The 17,270-nt window shown below is 65.4% G+C and overlaps 6 non-coding genes across 6 annotated transcripts; all 6 read left to right on the forward strand.

The window, feature by feature from the left end:
* Positions 1–1,335: 1,335 nt before the first annotated feature.
* LOC147343269 (5S ribosomal RNA) lies at positions 1,336–1,454 on the forward strand. The gene has a single exon (XR_015157213.1). It is a non-coding gene; the product is annotated as a 5S ribosomal RNA (ribosomal RNA).
* Positions 1,455–3,468: 2,014 nt separating this feature from the next.
* Positions 3,469–3,587, forward strand: LOC147343270 (5S ribosomal RNA). The gene has a single exon (XR_015157223.1). It is a non-coding gene; the product is annotated as a 5S ribosomal RNA (ribosomal RNA).
* Positions 3,588–5,630: 2,043 nt separating this feature from the next.
* On the forward strand, positions 5,631–5,749 carry LOC147343271 (5S ribosomal RNA). Its single transcript, XR_015157214.1, has one exon. It is a non-coding gene; the product is annotated as a 5S ribosomal RNA (ribosomal RNA).
* Positions 5,750–7,761: 2,012 nt separating this feature from the next.
* On the forward strand, positions 7,762–7,880 carry LOC147343272 (5S ribosomal RNA). The gene has a single exon (XR_015157215.1). It is a non-coding gene; the product is annotated as a 5S ribosomal RNA (ribosomal RNA).
* Positions 7,881–9,898: 2,018 nt separating this feature from the next.
* On the forward strand, positions 9,899–10,017 carry LOC147343273 (5S ribosomal RNA). Its single transcript, XR_015157216.1, has one exon. It is a non-coding gene; the product is annotated as a 5S ribosomal RNA (ribosomal RNA).
* A 2,008-nt stretch (positions 10,018–12,025) lies between these two features.
* Positions 12,026–12,144, forward strand: LOC147343274 (5S ribosomal RNA). Its single transcript, XR_015157217.1, has one exon. It is a non-coding gene; the product is annotated as a 5S ribosomal RNA (ribosomal RNA).
* Positions 12,145–17,270: the final 5,126 nt, after the last annotated feature.

Raw genomic sequence — 17,270 nt, forward strand, 5'->3', positions numbered from 1 at the left:
GCTGGGTCTCGCCGTAGGTGGCCAAGCCGAAGGGGACCTTTGAGACCTCGGATGCGAGGAAGTCCGGGGGTCCCCACGGGTGATTGCCAGCCCCAGGGCGCTGCGTCCAGCCGGGGCCCCGCCGGCCCAAGGCTGACGCCCCCTCCCTTAGGGAAGCTGCTTCTGCCGCACGGCCTCTCTCTGAGGTGTGTCACGGTCTGTGCCAGTGTGTCTATCTCGGAGCGGATGCCATCCCCTGTCCCCTGTCCGTCTCCCGTTCTCCGTCTCTCTGTCAGTCGCTCGGTGTCTCCTCTCTCTGTCTCTCCCTCCCCGTGTGTGCCTGCGCGCTCGTGTCTGTCTGTCTGTCTGTCTGTCTGCATCTGCCTCGCGCCGTCTTGGGAGTGTGTCTCTGAACCTTCATCTCTTTCTGTCTCTGTCTCTCCTGACCCCCGGCCTCCCACGGGTGCTATGGCTGTGGCCCTGGCTGCCGCGCTGGCGCCGGCCGGCTGTCTCACGTGGCGTGGGTGCCTGCGAGTGTCTGTGTGTCTGTCCGTGTGCCTGCATGTCGCTCGTCTGCTCCCTCCGGAAGGTCCTGTGCTTGGAGGGCGGCGTGGGGGCAAGGGGGGCCTCGGGAGGGCGAAGGGGCGGGGCGGACGAGCTCTTGGTTCACCGCGCTGGTGGCTCCAGGTGGCTTTGGGCACCGGGCAGGTGCCGGGCAGGATGGGCGCTCAGGGCCACGGCTGGGCTGCGCACAGGCCCGCTGGAGGCTCAGAGGACCGCGGGCCCCAGCGGGCCCCGAAGCCAGAGAGCTCCGGGGCCACGTGGCCCTGAGCAGCGAAGGCCTTGGTGGGGTGGCGGGGGGGGGGTGGGGGGGGGGAGGCGGGGGGAGGGGGGCGGGGCGGGGAGGGGGGAGAGGTGGCTGAGGGGGGCGGCGGCCTCCGAGCGGGGCCGGGCCTGGAGGGTCCCAGGGTGGGAGAGCGCCAAGACCTCCGCCCCGCCTCACCCCTCCGCGCCCCTCCACCCACCCACCCCACCCCACCCCACCCCACCCCACCCCACGCCCGATCCGCCGCCAGGCATGCCGGGCCGGCTGCTCCGGGTCCAGGGTCCCCGGGTCCCGGAAGCCCCGTGGTCCCCCGGGCCGGGCCAGGCGGGTGCTGGCCGGGGGTGGCGGTGTGCGGGGGGCGGAGCGGCGTCGGCCGGCCACACGGCCGCCGGGACTCCGGTCGCGGGTCGTGCAGCTCAAGTGCAGCGCGCGCTCCGTGGAGAGCTGCGGCCGGCTGGCCCGAGCGGCAGGTCGGAGCGAAAGGCAGGCGCAGCGCAGGGCTCTTAGGGCGCCCGGCGGCAGCCGCCCCCGTCTACGGCCATACCACCCTGAACGCGCCCGATCTCGTCTGATCTCGGAAGCTAAGCAGGGTCGGGCCTGGTTAGTACTTGGATGGGAGACCGCCTGGGAATACCGGGTGCTGTAGGCTTTTCTTTCTTTCTTTTTTTTTTTTTTGCCTCCCCTCTCCTTTAGCGCCCGCCCCCCACCCCCGCAAGCCCCACCTGCCGCTGGCCCCTCGCACCCCAGCGCGCTCAGAGCGGTCGCCTGCCTTCCAGCCCCTCCCGGGGTGGGTGGCCGGGGCCCCGACTCCCGCTGCAGACCTGGGTTGCCTCCGGGCGGCCCGCGAGCCCCTCCGCATTCGGCTTCCAGGAAACCAGAGGACCGGCGAGGGCGGGGGTGGAGGGGGGTGCTCTCTCTCTGGGGCTCCCTTGGCAGGCCTCAGGCACTTCTGGGCGGGGCCCCGGCCCCAGCCCCCGCCGCAGCCGCAGCCCCCGGCCCGTCCCCAGCCCCACCCCTCGACGCATCCTCGCAGGCAACCGCTGGGTCTCCCGCAGGCGCGCGCGCACAACACTCACACACACACACACAAAACAGTCACGCACACACACACCCCCGCCCCACCGCCGCCGAGAAAGGTCAAGAGCCGGAGACCACAGGTAAGGGAGACGGAGAAAGAGGGAGAGAGAGAGACAGACAGCAAGAGGACCACACAGACTTCCAAACCCCCGGCCGCCACACCCTGTCCCCTCCATTCTGGGTTCCCCCCGGCCCCCAGTCGACCAGACCCCACCGTCGCCCACCGACACACTCACACACACACTCTCACGCACTCACCCTCTGGCCTGGGGGCGGGGGCTGGGTCTCGCCGTAGGTGGCCAAGCCGAAGGGGACCTTTGAGACCTCGGATGCGAGGAAGTCCGGGGGTCCCCCACGGGTGATTGCCAGCCCCAGGGCGCTGCGTCAGCCGGGGCCCGCCGGCCCAAGGCTGACGCCCCCTCCCTTAGGGAAGCTGCTTCTGCCGCACGGCCTCTCTCTGAGGTGTGTCACGGTCTGTGCCAGTGTGTCTATCTCCGGAGCGGATGCCATCCCCTGTCCCCTGTCCGTCTCCCGTTCTCCGTCTCTCTGTCAGTCGCTCGGTGTCTCCCTCTCTCTGTCTCTCCCTCCCCGTGTGTGCCTGCGCGCTCGTGTCTGTCTGTCTGTCTGTCTGTCTGCATCTATCGCGCCGTCTTGGGAGTGTGTCTCTGAACCTTCATCTCTTTCTGTCTCTGTCTCTCCTGACCCCCGGCCTCCCACGGGTGCTATGGCTGTGGCCCTGGCTGCCGCGCTGGCGCCGGCCGGCTGTCTCACGTGGCGTGGGTGCCTGCGAGTGTCTGTGTGTCTGTCCGTGTGCCTGCATGTCGCTCGTCTGCTCCCTCCGGAAGGTCCTGTGCTTGGAGGGCGGCGTGGGGGCAAGGGGGGCCTCGGGAGGGCGAAGGGGCGGGGCGGACGAGCTCTTGGTTCACCGCGCTGGTGGCTCCAGGTGGCTTTGGGCACCGGGCAGGTGCCGGGCAGGATGGGCGCTCAGGGCCACGGCTGGGCTGCGCACAGGCCCGCTGGAGGCTCAGAGGACCGCGGGCCCCAGCGGGCCCCGAAGCCAGAGAGCTCCGGGGCCACGTGGCCCTGAGCAGCGAAGGCCTTGGTGGGGTGGGAGGGGGGGCGGGGCGGGGAGGGGGGAGAGGTGGCTGAGGGGGGCGGCGGCCTCCGAGCGGGGCCGGGCCTGGAGGGTCCCAGGGTGGGAGAGCGCCAAGACCTCCGCCCCGCCTCACCCCTCCGCGCCCCTCACCCCACCCCACCCCACCCCACCCCACCCCACCCCACCCCACCCCACGCCCGATCCGCCGCAGGCATGCCGGGCCGGCTGCTCCGGGTCCAGGGTCCCGGGTCCCGGAAGCCCCGTGGTCCCCCGGGCCGGGCCAGGCGGGTGCTGGCCGGGGGTGGCGGTGTGCGGGGGGCGGAGCGGCGTCGGCCGGCCACACGGCCGCCGGGACTCCGGTCGCGGGTCGTGCAGCTCAAGTGCAGCGCGCGCTCCGTGGAGAGCTGCGGCCGGCTGGCCCGAGCGGCAGGTCGGAGCGAAAGGCAGGCGCAGCGCAGGGCTCTTAGGGCGCCCGGCGGCAGCCGCCCCCGTCTACGGCCATACCACCCTGAACGCGACCGATCTCGTCTGATCTCGGAAGCTAAGCAGGGTCGGGCCTGGTTAGTACTTGGATGGGAGACCGCCTGGGAATACCGGGTGCTGTAGGCTTTTCTTTCTTTCTTTTTTTTTTTTGCCTCCCCTCTCCTTTAGCGCCCGCCCCCCACCCCCGCAAGCCCCACCTGCCGCTGGCCCCTCGCACCCCAGCGCGCTCAGAGCGGTCGCCTGCCTTCCAGCCCCTCCCGGGGTGGGTGGCCGGGGCCCCGACTCCCGCTGCAGACCTGGGTTGCCTCCGGGCGGCCCGCGAGCCCCTCCGCATTCGGCTTCCAGGAAACCAGAGGACCGGCGAGGGCGGGGGTGGAGGGGGTGCTCTCTCTCTGGGGCTCCCTTGGCAGGCCTCAGGCACTTCTGGGCGGGGCCCCGGCCCCAGCCCCAGCCCCCGCCGCAGCCGCAGTCCCCGGCCCGTCCCCAGCCCCACCCCTCGACGCATCCTCGCAGGCAACCGCTGGGTCTCCCGCAGGCGCGCGCGCACAACACTCACACACACACACACAAAACAGTCACGCACACACACACCCCGCCCCACCGCCGCCGAGAAAGGTCAAGAGCCGGAGACCACAGGTAAGGGAGACGGAGAAAGAGGGAGAGAGAGAGACAGACAGCAAGAGGACCACACAGACTTCCAAACCCCCGGCCGCCACACCCTGTCCCCTCCATTCTGGGTTCCCCCCGGCCCCCAGTCGACCAGACCCCACCGTCGCCCACCGACACACTCACACACACACTCTCACGCACTCACCCTCTGGCCTGGGGGCGGGGGCTGGGTCTCGCCGTAGGTGGCCAAGCCGAAGGGGACCTTTGAGACCTCGGATGCGAGGAAGTCCGGGGGTCCCCACGGGTGATTGCCAGCCCCAGGGCGCTGCGTCCAGCCGGGGCCCGCCGGCCCAAGGCTGACGCCCCCTCCCTTAGGGAAGCTGCTTCTGCCGCACGGCCTCTCTCTGAGGTGTGTCACGGTCTGTGCCAGTGTGTCTATCTCGGAGCGGATGCCATCCCCTGTCCCCTGTCCGTCTCCCGTTCTCCGTCTCTCTGTCAGTCGCTCGGTGTCTCCCTCTCTCTGTCTCTCCCTCCCCGTGTGTGCCTGCGCGCTCGTGTCTGTCTGTCTGTCTGTCTGTCTGCATCTGCCTCGCGCCGTCTTGGGAGTGTGTCTCTGAACCTTCATCTCTTTCTGTCTCTGTCTCTCCTGACCCCCGGCCTCCCACGGGTGCTATGGCTGTGGCCCTGGCTGCCGCGCTGGCGCCGGCCGGCTGTCTCACGTGGCGTGGGTGCCTGCGAGTGTCTGTGTGTCTGTCCGTGTGCCTGCATGTCGCTCGTCTGCTCCCTCCGGAAGGTCCTGTGCTTGGAGGGCGGCGTGGGGGCAAGGGGGGCCTCGGGAGGGCGAAGGGGCGGGGCGGACGAGCTCTTGGTTCACCGCGCTGGTGGCTCCAGGTGGCTTTGGGCACCGGGCAGGTGCCGGGCAGGATGGGCGCTCAGGGCCACGGCTGGGCTGCGCACAGGCCCGCTGGAGGCTCAGAGGACCGCGGGCCCCAGCGGGCCCCGAAGCCAGAGAGCTCCGGGGCCACGTGGCCCTGAGCAGCGAAGGCCTTGGTGGGGTGGCGGGGGGGGGGGTGGGGGGGGGGAGGCGGGGGGAGGGGGGCGGGGCGGGGAGGGGGGAGAGGTGGCTGAGGGGGGCGGCGGCCTCCGAGCGGGGCCGGGCCTGGAGGGTCCCAGGGTGGGAGAGCGCCAAGACCTCCGCCCCGCCTCACCCCTCCGCGCCCCTCACCCCACCCCACCCCACCCCACCCCACCCCACCCCACCCCACGCCCGATCCGCCGCAGGCATGCCGGGCCGGCTGCTCCGGGTCCAGGGTCCCGGGTCCCGGAAGCCCCGTGGTCCCCCGGGCCGGGCCAGGCGGGTGCTGGCCGGGGGTGGCGGTGTGCGGGGGGCGGAGCGGCGTCGGCCGGCCACACGGCCGCCGGGACTCCGGTCGCGGGTCGTGCAGCTCAAGTGCAGCGCGCGCTCCGTGGAGAGCTGCGGCCGGCTGGCCCGAGCGGCAGGTCGGAGCGAAAGGCAGGCGCAGCGCAGGGCTCTTAGGGCGCCCGGCGGCAGCCGCCCCCGTCTACGGCCATACCACCCTGAACGCGCCCGATCTCGTCTGATCTCGGAAGCTAAGCAGGGTCGGGCCTGGTTAGTACTTGGATGGGAGACCGCCTGGGAATACCGGGTGCTGTAGGCTTTTCTTTCTTTCTTTTTTTTTTTTTGCCTCCCCTCTCCTTTAGCGCCCGCCCCCCACCCCCGCAAGCCCCACCTGCCGCTGGCCCCTCGCACCCCAGCGCGCTCAGAGCGGTCGCCTGCCTTCCAGCCCCTCCCGGGGTGGGTGGCCGGGGCCCCGACTCCCGCTGCAGACCTGGGTTGCCTCCGGGCGGCCCGCGAGCCCCTCCGCATTCGGCTTCCAGGAAACCAGAGGACCGGCGAGGGCGGGGGTGGAGGGGGTGCTCTCTCTCTGGGGCTCCCTTGGCAGGCCTCAGGCACTTCTGGGCGGGGCCCCGGCCCCAGCCCCCGCCGCAGCCGCAGCCCCCGGCCCGTCCCCAGCCCCACCCCTCGACGCATCCTCGCAGGCAACCGCTGGGTCTCCCGCAGGCGCGCGCGCACAACACTCACACACACACACACAAAACAGTCACGCACACACACACCCCGCCCCACCGCCGCCGAGAAAGGTCAAGAGCCGGAGACCACAGGTAAGGGAGACGGAGAAAGAGGGAGAGAGAGAGACAGACAGCAAGAGGACCACACAGACTTCCAAACCCCCGGCCGCCACACCCTGTCCCCTCCATTCTGGGTTCCCCCCGGCCCCCAGTCGACCAGACCCCACCGTCGCCCACCGACACACTCACACACACACTCTCACGCACTCACCCTCTGGCCTGGGGGCGGGGGCTGGGTCTCGCCGTAGGTGGCCAAGCCGAAGGGGACCTTTGAGACCTCGGATGCGAGGAAGTCCGGGGGTCCCCACGGGTGATTGCCAGCCCCAGGGCGCTGCGTCCAGCCGGGGCCCGCCGGCCCAAGGCTGACGCCCCCTCCCTTAGGGAAGCTGCTTCTGCCGCACGGCCTCTCTCTGAGGTGTGTCACGGTCTGTGCCAGTGTGTCTATCTCGGAGCGGATGCCATCCCCTGTCCCCTGTCCGTCTCCCGTTCTCCGTCTCTCTGTCAGTCGCTCGGTGTCTCCCTCTCTCTGTCTCTCCCTCCCCGTGTGTGCCTGCGCGCTCGTGTCTGTCTGTCTGTCTGTCTGTCTGCATCTGCCTCGCGCCGTCTTGGGAGTGTGTCTCTGAACCTTCATCTCTTTCTGTCTCTGTCTCTCCTGACCCCCGGCCTCCCACGGGTGCTATGGCTGTGGCCCTGGCTGCCGCGCTGGCGCCGGCCGGCTGTCTCACGTGGCGTGGGTGCCTGCGAGTGTCTGTGTGTCTGTCCGTGTGCCTGCATGTCGCTCGTCTGCTCCCTCCGGAAGGTCCTGTGCTTGGAGGGCGGCGTGGGGGCAAGGGGGGCCTCGGGAGGGCGAAGGGGCGGGGCGGACGAGCTCTTGGTTCACCGCGCTGGTGGCTCCAGGTGGCTTTGGGCACCGGGCAGGTGCCGGGCAGGATGGGCGCTCAGGGCCACGGCTGGGCTGCGCACAGGCCCGCTGGAGGCTCAGAGGACCGCGGGCCCCAGCGGGCCCCGAAGCCAGAGAGCTCCGGGGCCACGTGGCCCTGAGCAGCGAAGGCCTTGGTGGGGTGGGAGGGGGGGCGGGGCGGGGAGGGGGGAGAGGTGGCTGAGGGGGGCGGCGGCCTCCGAGCGGGGCCGGGCCTGGAGGGTCCCAGGGTGGGAGAGCGCCAAGACCTCCGCCCCGCCTCACCCCTCCGCGCCCCTCACCCCACCCCACCCCACCCCACCCCACCCCACCCCACCCCACCCCACGCCCGATCCGCCGCAGGCATGCCGGGCCGGCTGCTCCGGGTCCAGGGTCCCGGGTCCCGGAAGCCCCGTGGTCCCCCGGGCCGGGCCAGGCGGGTGCTGGCCGGGGGTGGCGGTGTGCGGGGGGCGGAGCGGCGTCGGCCGGCCACACGGCCGCCGGGACTCCGGTCGCGGGTCGTGCAGCTCAAGTGCAGCGCGCGCTCCGTGGAGAGCTGCGGCCGGCTGGCCCGAGCGGCAGGTCGGAGCGAAAGGCAGGCGCAGCGCAGGGCTCTTAGGGCGCCCGGCGGCAGCCGCCCCCGTCTACGGCCATACCACCCTGAACGCGCCCGATCTCGTCTGATCTCGGAAGCTAAGCAGGGTCGGGCCTGGTTAGTACTTGGATGGGAGACCGCCTGGGAATACCGGGTGCTGTAGGCTTTTCTTTCTTTCTTTTTTTTTTTTTGCCTCCCCTCTCCTTTAGCGCCCGCCCCCCACCCCCGCAAGCCCCACCTGCCGCTGGCCCCTCGCACCCCAGCGCGCTCAGAGCGGTCGCCTGCCTTCCAGCCCCTCCCGGGGTGGGTGGCCGGGGCCCCGACTCCCGCTGCAGACCTGGGTTGCCTCCGGGCGGCCCGCGAGCCCCTCCGCATTCGGCTTCCAGGAAACCAGAGGACCGGCGAGGGCGGGGGTGGAGGGGGTGCTCTCTCTCTGGGGCTCCCTTGGCAGGCCTCAGGCACTTCTGGGCGGGGCCCCGGCCCCAGCCCCAGCCCCCGCCGCAGCCGCAGTCCCCGGCCCGTCCCCAGCCCCACCCCTCGACGCATCCTCGCAGGCAACCGCTGGGTCTCCCGCAGGCGCGCGCGCACAACACTCACACACACACACACAAAACAGTCACGCACACACACACCCCGCCCCACCGCCGCCGAGAAAGGTCAAGAGCCGGAGACCACAGGTAAGGGAGACGGAGAAAGAGGGAGAGAGAGAGACAGACAGCAAGAGGACCACACAGACTTCCAAACCCCCGGCCGCCACACCCTGTCCCCTCCATTCTGGGTTCCCCCCGGCCCCCAGTCGACCAGACCCCACCGTCGCCCACCGACACACTCACACACACACTCTCACGCACTCACCCTCTGGCCTGGGGGCGGGGGCTGGGTCTCGCCGTAGGTGGCCAAGCCGAAGGGGACCTTTGAGACCTCGGATGCGAGGAAGTCCGGGGGTCCCCACGGGTGATTGCCAGCCCCAGGGCGCTGCGTCCAGCCGGGGCCCGCCGGCCCAAGGCTGACGCCCCCTCCCTTAGGGAAGCTGCTTCTGCCGCACGGCCTCTCTCTGAGGTGTGTCACGGTCTGTGCCAGTGTGTCTATCTCGGAGCGGATGCCATCCCCTGTCCCCTGTCCGTCTCCCGTTCTCCGTCTCTCTGTCAGTCGCTCGGTGTCTCCCTCTCTCTGTCTCTCCCTCCCCGTGTGTGCCTGCGCGCTCGTGTCTGTCTGTCTGTCTGTCTGTCTGCATCTGCCTCGCGCCGTCTTGGGAGTGTGTCTCTGAACCTTCATCTCTTTCTGTCTCTGTCTCTCCTGACCCCCGGCCTCCCACGGGTGCTATGGCTGTGGCCCTGGCTGCCGCGCTGGCGCCGGCCGGCTGTCTCACGTGGCGTGGGTGCCTGCGAGTGTCTGTGTGTCTGTCCGTGTGCCTGCATGTCGCTCGTCTGCTCCCTCCGGAAGGTCCTGTGCTTGGAGGGCGGCGTGGGGGCAAGGGGGGCCTCGGGAGGGCGAAGGGGCGGGGCGGACGAGCTCTTGGTTCACCGCGCTGGTGGCTCCAGGTGGCTTTGGGCACCGGGCAGGTGCCGGGCAGGATGGGCGCTCAGGGCCACGGCTGGGCTGCGCACAGGCCCGCTGGAGGCTCAGAGGACCGCGGGCCCCAGCGGGCCCCGAAGCCAGAGAGCTCCGGGGCCACGTGGCCCTGAGCAGCGAAGGCCTTGGTGGGGTGGGAGGGGGGGCGGGGCGGGGAGGGGGGAGAGGTGGCTGAGGGGGGCGGCGGCCTCCGAGCGGGGCCGGGCCTGGAGGGTCCCAGGGTGGGAGAGCGCCAAGACCTCCGCCCCGCCTCACCCCTCCGCGCCCCTCACCCCACCCCACCCCACCCCACCCCACCCCACCCCACCCCACCCCACGCCCGATCCGCCGCAGGCATGCCGGGCCGGCTGCTCCGGGTCCAGGGTCCCGGGTCCCGGAAGCCCCGTGGTCCCCCGGGCCGGGCCAGGCGGGTGCTGGCCGGGGGTGGCGGTGTGCGGGGGGCGGAGCGGCGTCGGCCGGCCACACGGCCGCCGGGACTCCGGTCGCGGGTCGTGCAGCTCAAGTGCAGCGCGCGCTCCGTGGAGAGCTGCGGCCGGCTGGCCCGAGCGGCAGGTCGGAGCGAAAGGCAGGCGCAGCGCAGGGCTCTTAGGGCGCCCGGCGGCAGCCGCCCCCGTCTACGGCCATACCACCCTGAACGCGCCCGATCTCGTCTGATCTCGGAAGCTAAGCAGGGTCGGGCCTGGTTAGTACTTGGATGGGAGACCGCCTGGGAATACCGGGTGCTGTAGGCTTTTCTTTCTTTCTTTTTTTTTTTTTGCCTCCCCTCTCCTTTAGCGCCCGCCCCCCACCCCCGCAAGCCCCACCTGCCGCTGGCCCCTCGCACCCCAGCGCGCTCAGAGCGGTCGCCTGCCTTCCAGCCCCTCCCGGGGTGGGTGGCCGGGGCCCCGACTCCCGCTGCAGACCTGGGTTGCCTCCGGGCGGCCCGCGAGCCCCTCCGCATTCGGCTTCCAGGAAACCAGAGGACCGGCGAGGGCGGGGGTGGAGGGGGTGCTCTCTCTCTGGGGCTCCCTTGGCAGGCCTCAGGCACTTCTGGGCGGGGCCCCGGCCCCAGCCCCAGCCCCCGCCGCAGCCGCAGTCCCCGGCCCGTCCCCAGCCCCACCCCTCGACGCATCCTCGCAGGCAACCGCTGGGTCTCCCGCAGGCGCGCGCGCACAACACTCACACACACACACACAAAACAGTCACGCACACACACACCCCGCCCCACCGCCGCCGAGAAAGGTCAAGAGCCGGAGACCACAGGTAAGGGAGACGGAGAAAGAGGGAGAGAGAGAGACAGACAGCAAGAGGACCACACAGACTTCCAAACCCCCGGCCGCCACACCCTGTCCCCTCCATTCTGGGTTCCCCCCGGCCCCCAGTCGACCAGACCCCACCGTCGCCCACCGACACACTCACACACACACTCTCACGCACTCACCCTCTGGCCTGGGGGCGGGGGCTGGGTCTCGCCGTAGGTGGCCAAGCCGAAGGGGACCTTTGAGACCTCGGATGCGAGGAAGTCCGGGGGTCCCCACGGGTGATTGCCAGCCCCAGGGCGCTGCGTCCAGCCGGGGCCCGCCGGCCCAAGGCTGACGCCCCCTCCCTTAGGGAAGCTGCTTCTGCCGCACGGCCTCTCTCTGAGGTGTGTCACGGTCTGTGCCAGTGTGTCTATCTCGGAGCGGATGCCATCCCCTGTCCCCTGTCCGTCTCCCGTTCTCCGTCTCTCTGTCAGTCGCTCGGTGTCTCCCTCTCTCTGTCTCTCCCTCCCCGTGTGTGCCTGCGCGCTCGTGTCTGTCTGTCTGTCTGTCTGTCTGCATCTGCCTCGCGCCGTCTTGGGAGTGTGTCTCTGAACCTTCATCTCTTTCTGTCTCTGTCTCTCCTGACCCCCGGCCTCCCACGGGTGCTATGGCTGTGGCCCTGGCTGCCGCGCTGGCGCCGGCCGGCTGTCTCACGTGGCGTGGGTGCCTGCGAGTGTCTGTGTGTCTGTCCGTGTGCCTGCATGTCGCTCGTCTGCTCCCTCCGGAAGGTCCTGTGCTTGGAGGGCGGCGTGGGGGCAAGGGGGGCCTCGGGAGGGCGAAGGGGCGGGGCGGACGAGCTCTTGGTTCACCGCGCTGGTGGCTCCAGGTGGCTTTGGGCACCGGGCAGGTGCCGGGCAGGATGGGCGCTCAGGGCCACGGCTGGGCTGCGCACAGGCCCGCTGGAGGCTCAGAGGACCGCGGGCCCCAGCGGGCCCCGAAGCCAGAGAGCTCCGGGGCCACGTGGCCCTGAGCAGCGAAGGCCTTGGTGGGGTGGGAGGGGGGGCGGGGCGGGGAGGGGGGAGAGGTGGCTGAGGGGGGCGGCGGCCTCCGAGCGGGGCCGGGCCTGGAGGGTCCCAGGGTGGGAGAGCGCCAAGACCTCCGCCCCGCCTCACCCCTCCGCGCCCCTCACCCCACCCCACCCCACCCCACCCCACCCCACCCCACGCCCGATCCGCCGCAGGCATGCCGGGCCGGCTGCTCCGGGTCCAGGGTCCCGGGTCCCGGAAGCCCCGTGGTCCCCCGGGCCGGGCCAGGCGGGTGCTGGCCGGGGGTGGCGGTGTGCGGGGGGCGGAGCGGCGTCGGCCGGCCACACGGCCGCCGGGACTCCGGTCGCGGGTCGTGCAGCCCAAGTGCAGCGCGCGCTCCGTGGAGAGCTGCGGCCGGCTGGCCCGAGCGGCAGGTCGGAGCGAAAGGCAGGCGCAGCGCAGGGCTCTTAGGGCGCCCGGCGGCAGCCGCCCCCGTCTACGGCCATACCACCCTGAACGCGCCCGATCTCGTCTGATCTCGGAAGCTAAGCAGGGTCGGGCCTGGTTAGTACTTGGATGGGAGACCGCCTGGGAATACCGGGTGCTGTAGGCTTTTTTCTTTCTTTCTTTTTTTTTTTTTTGCCTCCCCTCTCCTTTAGCGCCCGCCCCCCACCCCCGCAAGCCCCACCTGCCGCTGGCCCCTCGCACCCCACCGCGCTCAGAGCGGTCGCCTGCCTTCCAGCCCCTCCCGGGGTGGGTGGCCGGGGCCCCGACTCCCGCTGCAGACCTGGGTTGCCTCCGGGCGGCCTGCGAGCCCCTCCGCATCCGGCTTCCAGGAAACCAGAGGACCGGCGAGGGCGGGGGTGGAGGGGGTGCTCTCTCTCTGGGGCTCCCTTGGCAGGCCTCAGGCACTTCTGGGCGGGGCCCCGGTCCAAGCTCCTGCCCCGTCCCCAGGCCCACCCCTAGAGGCAGCCTGGCAAGCAACCGTTTGGTCTCCTGCAGGCTAGGGCGCACACAGACTCACACACACACAACAGTCACACACACACACACACACAACTCTCACACACACACACCGCCGCCGCTGAGAAAGGTAATGAGACGGAGACCACAGGTAAGGGAGACGGAGAAAGAGGGAGCGAGAGAGACAGACAGCAAGAGGACCACACAGACTTCCAAACCCCTGGCCGCCACACCCTGTCCCCTCCATTCTGGGTTCCCACCGGTTCCCAGTCGACCAGACTTCATCGTCGCCCCCCGACACACTCACACACACAGTCTCACGCACTCACCCTCTGGCCTGGGGGCGGGGGCTGGTCTCGCCTTAGGTAACCAAGCGGAAGGGGACCTTTGAGACCTCGGATGCGAGGAAGTCTTGGGGTCCCCACGGGTGATTGCCAGCCCCAGGGCACTGCGTCCAGCCGGGGCCCGCCGGCCCAAGGCTGACGCCCCCTCCCTTAGGGAAGCTGCTTCTGCCGCAGGGCCTCTCTCTGAGGTCTTTCATGGTCTCTTCCGGAGTGTGTGTCTCGGAACTAATGCCATCCTCTGTCTCCTTTCTGACTCCTGTTTCCCGTTCCTTTGTCTCTCTGTGTGTCTCAGCCTCTCCATCCGTGTTTTTGCTTGTCTTTTGCGCCCAAACTCGCGTGTATGCCTGTCTTTCCGTCAATCTGCATCTCCATCTCGGGTTCTTGGATTCTTTGTCTGAACCTTGGTCTACTTTCTCTCTCTCTCTCTCCTTACACCCGGCTTCCCGTCTCTTCTGTTATGTAGTCAGAATAGGGAAAATGAGTCCAGAATTTTGGTGAGTAAAGACAACTAAGAGAAAGTCGGGAAAATAGAATAAAGGAGGTCCGAGTATCAATGTGAGAACCTCAGTTAAAGCAAAGAGCACTGGCTAATCCACTTTAGGCAGAACAGGCCCCCTGAGGGGTGGGGGTGGCGTGGGGTGGGGGGTGGTGGGAAGAAAAAACATATAAATGAAGATTCAAGGCGCCTTGCATCTCTGTCTGTGTCTCTTGTTTTCACCCCTGTTGGGCAGGCATGCCCTCATGCCTAGAGGTTTTATTTTCCTTTATTTTCTAAATAAAACTGAGTCATAACACGGAGCTGTATCATTGGTGTGTCCAAGAGCTGTAACGCTGACTCGTCGCTTCAAATTTTTGTTGTGACAAGACAGTACCGAGGAAATTACAAACTCCCCCGACATCTATATTGTCCTTTCTCGTATTTTACCTGACTGAAACAACGTTGGCATGTTCCCTGCAAGGAAGAGGCTAAGCACAGCAGGAGCCCAACTCAGGGAAAGCTCCCCCCTGGTGGATGCTGAACGCGAAGAAAACCCAGCAGAGGGGATGTGACAAGAAGTCCAGAGTGCTGGGAACTGAAACCGTGAAAAGCAATCTCAGCAGAAAGCTCTTTTGGAATCTGGCTCACTCTCAGATTCCAAAAGAGCTCTGGTTAAGGTCCTCACTCGTGTGGCTGGAAGGACATATGCCTAACAAAAAGCCTAATTCCTTTACAATCTCTTGTTTCTTTTTTCCTCGAACCACCCATGAACAGGCAAGCAGCAGTGTGTGCAATTGAGGGACTATGGCAAGGCCTACTCTTCAGTATGTCGCAAAGGCTCCACTATCTGCTGGGCTCCAGTAGCTGTTACCCAAGCGGGTAGGGGTTCTTCTGTCCTTAATCTTGTTTGTGCCAAGGATCAGGCCAATGAAAACTGAGCACAGGTTAGGTATTTAGCAGATTTTCCAGCAGATTATGAAGAGGATTCCTTAGCACGTTTTCCCCACTGCTTTTTCCTCCCGTTCTTCAGGTCCTCTCTCCCAGGACTTGAGCCCAGCCAAAAGCCATGATGCCTGGCTTCAGGACCTAATGGACCTCAGGCTCCGACGTCTCATTGCAAAAATTCAATTAGAGACACAGCCATAGGTAAAAGGGGGATTTGTTTGGATTCAGAGAGAAGCACACTCTGCAGGGTGTGGGCCATTGCAAAGGGCAAGTGTTTTGGCCATGGAATGTGGTGTGGCTAGTTTTTGCTGGGTGAATTCATATGCTAATGAGGCGAGGGTCATTCCAACCATTGGGGAACCACCCACTCCTCTGTCTTTTGACAGTGCCCTGGAGCTGTCCTGCCACCTCTGGGTGTGTCTTTTAGCTTACAGATTGGGGATCAAAGTTTAGTTGAATTTGACTTGTCATTTTAGACCCATTTGAGTTTAATCGGTTTGTTATGCCCTTGTGCTATGTGATTCTTTCAAAATTTGTGCCCTGTCCCTCTTCCCTCCTGTTTCATGCTCTTTTCCTGAGCCCAGTCCAGGCCCACAATGTTGCCTCTACAGTCTTCTGGAGGGACAACCAGAAAATGCTGGTCCTTTGGAGGGAAATACTATATAATATCCAACCCCTCTAGATATTCAGGCCTTCATATTCCATGTTTCCTACATGTGCAACATCAGCATCTCTCAGTGAATCTCCTAGGGTGGGCGACAGGCACACAATGCCTGCTAGAAGTCCAACTGTTGGCATCCCTTCAAAGGCAATTGGGCTTCCAGGGATAATGTTTGCCTCTTTGGGAGTTAGCCCTGCAGGCCGTTTAGGCCCAAATCCTTACCACCCTTCTCCTAAAGTTACAAACACACCCGCTGATCAAATCTCCACTCCACTTTTATGGAACATCTGGTCTGTTGCCTCTCATCAGTTTGTGCTTAAGCCACTTACTAACTCCTACAACCAGGACCCTGCCCCCTTGTAGGCAACATTGCTCCACCCTGCTTATTATTAAAATACTCTAATGCCTCTAACAGGACCAAATAACCCACTCCTTTGTCATTACTTCTGTTATTACCTACAGTGGGTCTATGACAATGAAATGTTTACCATTGGAAACACCCTGGGGAGGAAATCAGTGACTTACGTTCCCTTAGAGCAGTAAGAGGATAAGGCTTCTGACTGTTTCACCAGGTTCCCAGTCTCAGGGCATAGGCTTGGATTATTTTACATCATGATGTCTATTCCCATCTGTGGTGAACAAACTGGCAATGAGTTAAAATTACAACCCCTTAATCCTACCCAGCCTGGTCATTTGGAGACCTTGGGGACGCCTAAATCCAGTCCGGGGCTCCCAGGAAGTTGACCCGCCTAGGAATCTGGTCCTCGAAAGGTTGTCATACCTCAAACTGCTCGGGGATCTGCCAGTCCAGGGGTCCCAGGAAGTCGACATACCTTGACCTGCCCAGAGATTTGATCTCCAGGAAGCTGTCACGCCTCAGCTTGCCTGGGGATCTGCACCCTGACCCAGGGATGACTAGCTCTCGGGTTGCAACAGTACTGGGTAGGATAAACTTCAGAAAGACTCACCCCTAAGGAAGTCCACCCTTGGAAATAGAAGGAAGGCTATTACTTGTGGGACTGTGCCCAGTCTCAGCAATAACTCAGGAGCCCAATGAGAACCCCATTGCCTTTCTGGAAAGGCTAAAAGAGGCCCTCCAAAAGTTTATCAATCTGGACTTTAAAAGTGATTTTAAAGGACAAATTCCTGTCCCAATGCACTTCAGACATCAGGATAAAGTTACAACAGCTACAGCAGCAGGACCCTGCTGCCTCTTTAGATGAGATGGTCCAGACAGCCACCAGCACCTTTTATAACAGAACAGGAGAGGGAGGCCAAGGCCCAGGAAAGGGAGAAAAGGAAAGAGGCAAGGCATGCCCAGATGCTGGCTGCCCTCCAGGGAAGCCCTACGGTAAACCCCGAGTCCTTGAAATGCCTAATCTGTAGACAGGTAGGGCATTGAGCCAAAGAGTGTCAAAACTGTGACAAGTTACCTAAAATGGCTTGCTACAAAAGCCATCAACTGGGACATTGGGCAGCACTCTGCCTTCGGGACCCAATAGCCTCAAAGTCAAGCACCAAACCTTCCCTCAAGGCTAATAGTTCAACAAGACTGAAGCGGCCCACTCCAGCCAGCCCCTCTGTCACAGATAACCATCACAGGGCTGGAGCCAAGGGTGCAACTGGATGTGGCAGGTAGGTCCGAGAATTTCTTGGTTGACACAGGGGCTACTTGCTCTGTCCTGACCTCCTACTCCAGAGCCTTCTCCTCCCAAACCTTTACCATTTGGGACTACAGGAAAAAGAATTACAAAAAAATTCACCTGAGCACTTTGTTGCTGGGATGGACAAATATTTTCCCACCAGTTTCTAGTGGTCCCTGACTGTCCTCCCTTATTGGGAAGAAACCTCTCCCTGCCTTCGAAATCTTACAGCTATTGCAGTCCTGATAGAAGATGCTTTGAAACTCTCTTTTGAGGGTAAACTAACTGTTTTTACCAGCCACCAAGTGAAACAACTCCTAAATAGGAGAGGCCATTTATGGATGTCTGATCAAAGAATCCTCAGATATCAAGTAGTGCTGATGGAAAATCCAGGCCTCACTATATGGCCTTGTGAGGTTCTTAACCCAGACACCCTCCTGCCTACCCCTGAGGGCTCTCTCCCTTTTCACTCTTGCCTAGAAACCTTGGACCACTGGACAAAACCCTGAGAGGGATTGTCAGAAGATCCTCTGGCCAATCCAGAGGAAATCTGGTAAACTGATGGAAGCAGCTTTGTCTTAGATGGAAAAAGAAGAGCTGGATATGCAGTAGTCTCCAATTTTGAGACCATAGAGGCTAAACCTTTGTGACCAGGTACTTCAGCCCAATCAGCTGAGCTCATAGCTCTGACTCGAGCTTTAGAGC

This window comes from Bos grunniens, chromosome 28, assembly GCF_055505025.1.
Source record: "Bos grunniens cultivar Pamir isolate PY7600 chromosome 28, Bosgru_T2T1.0, whole genome shotgun sequence".
NCBI classification, from domain to species: Eukaryota; Metazoa; Chordata; class Mammalia; order Artiodactyla; family Bovidae; genus Bos; species Bos grunniens.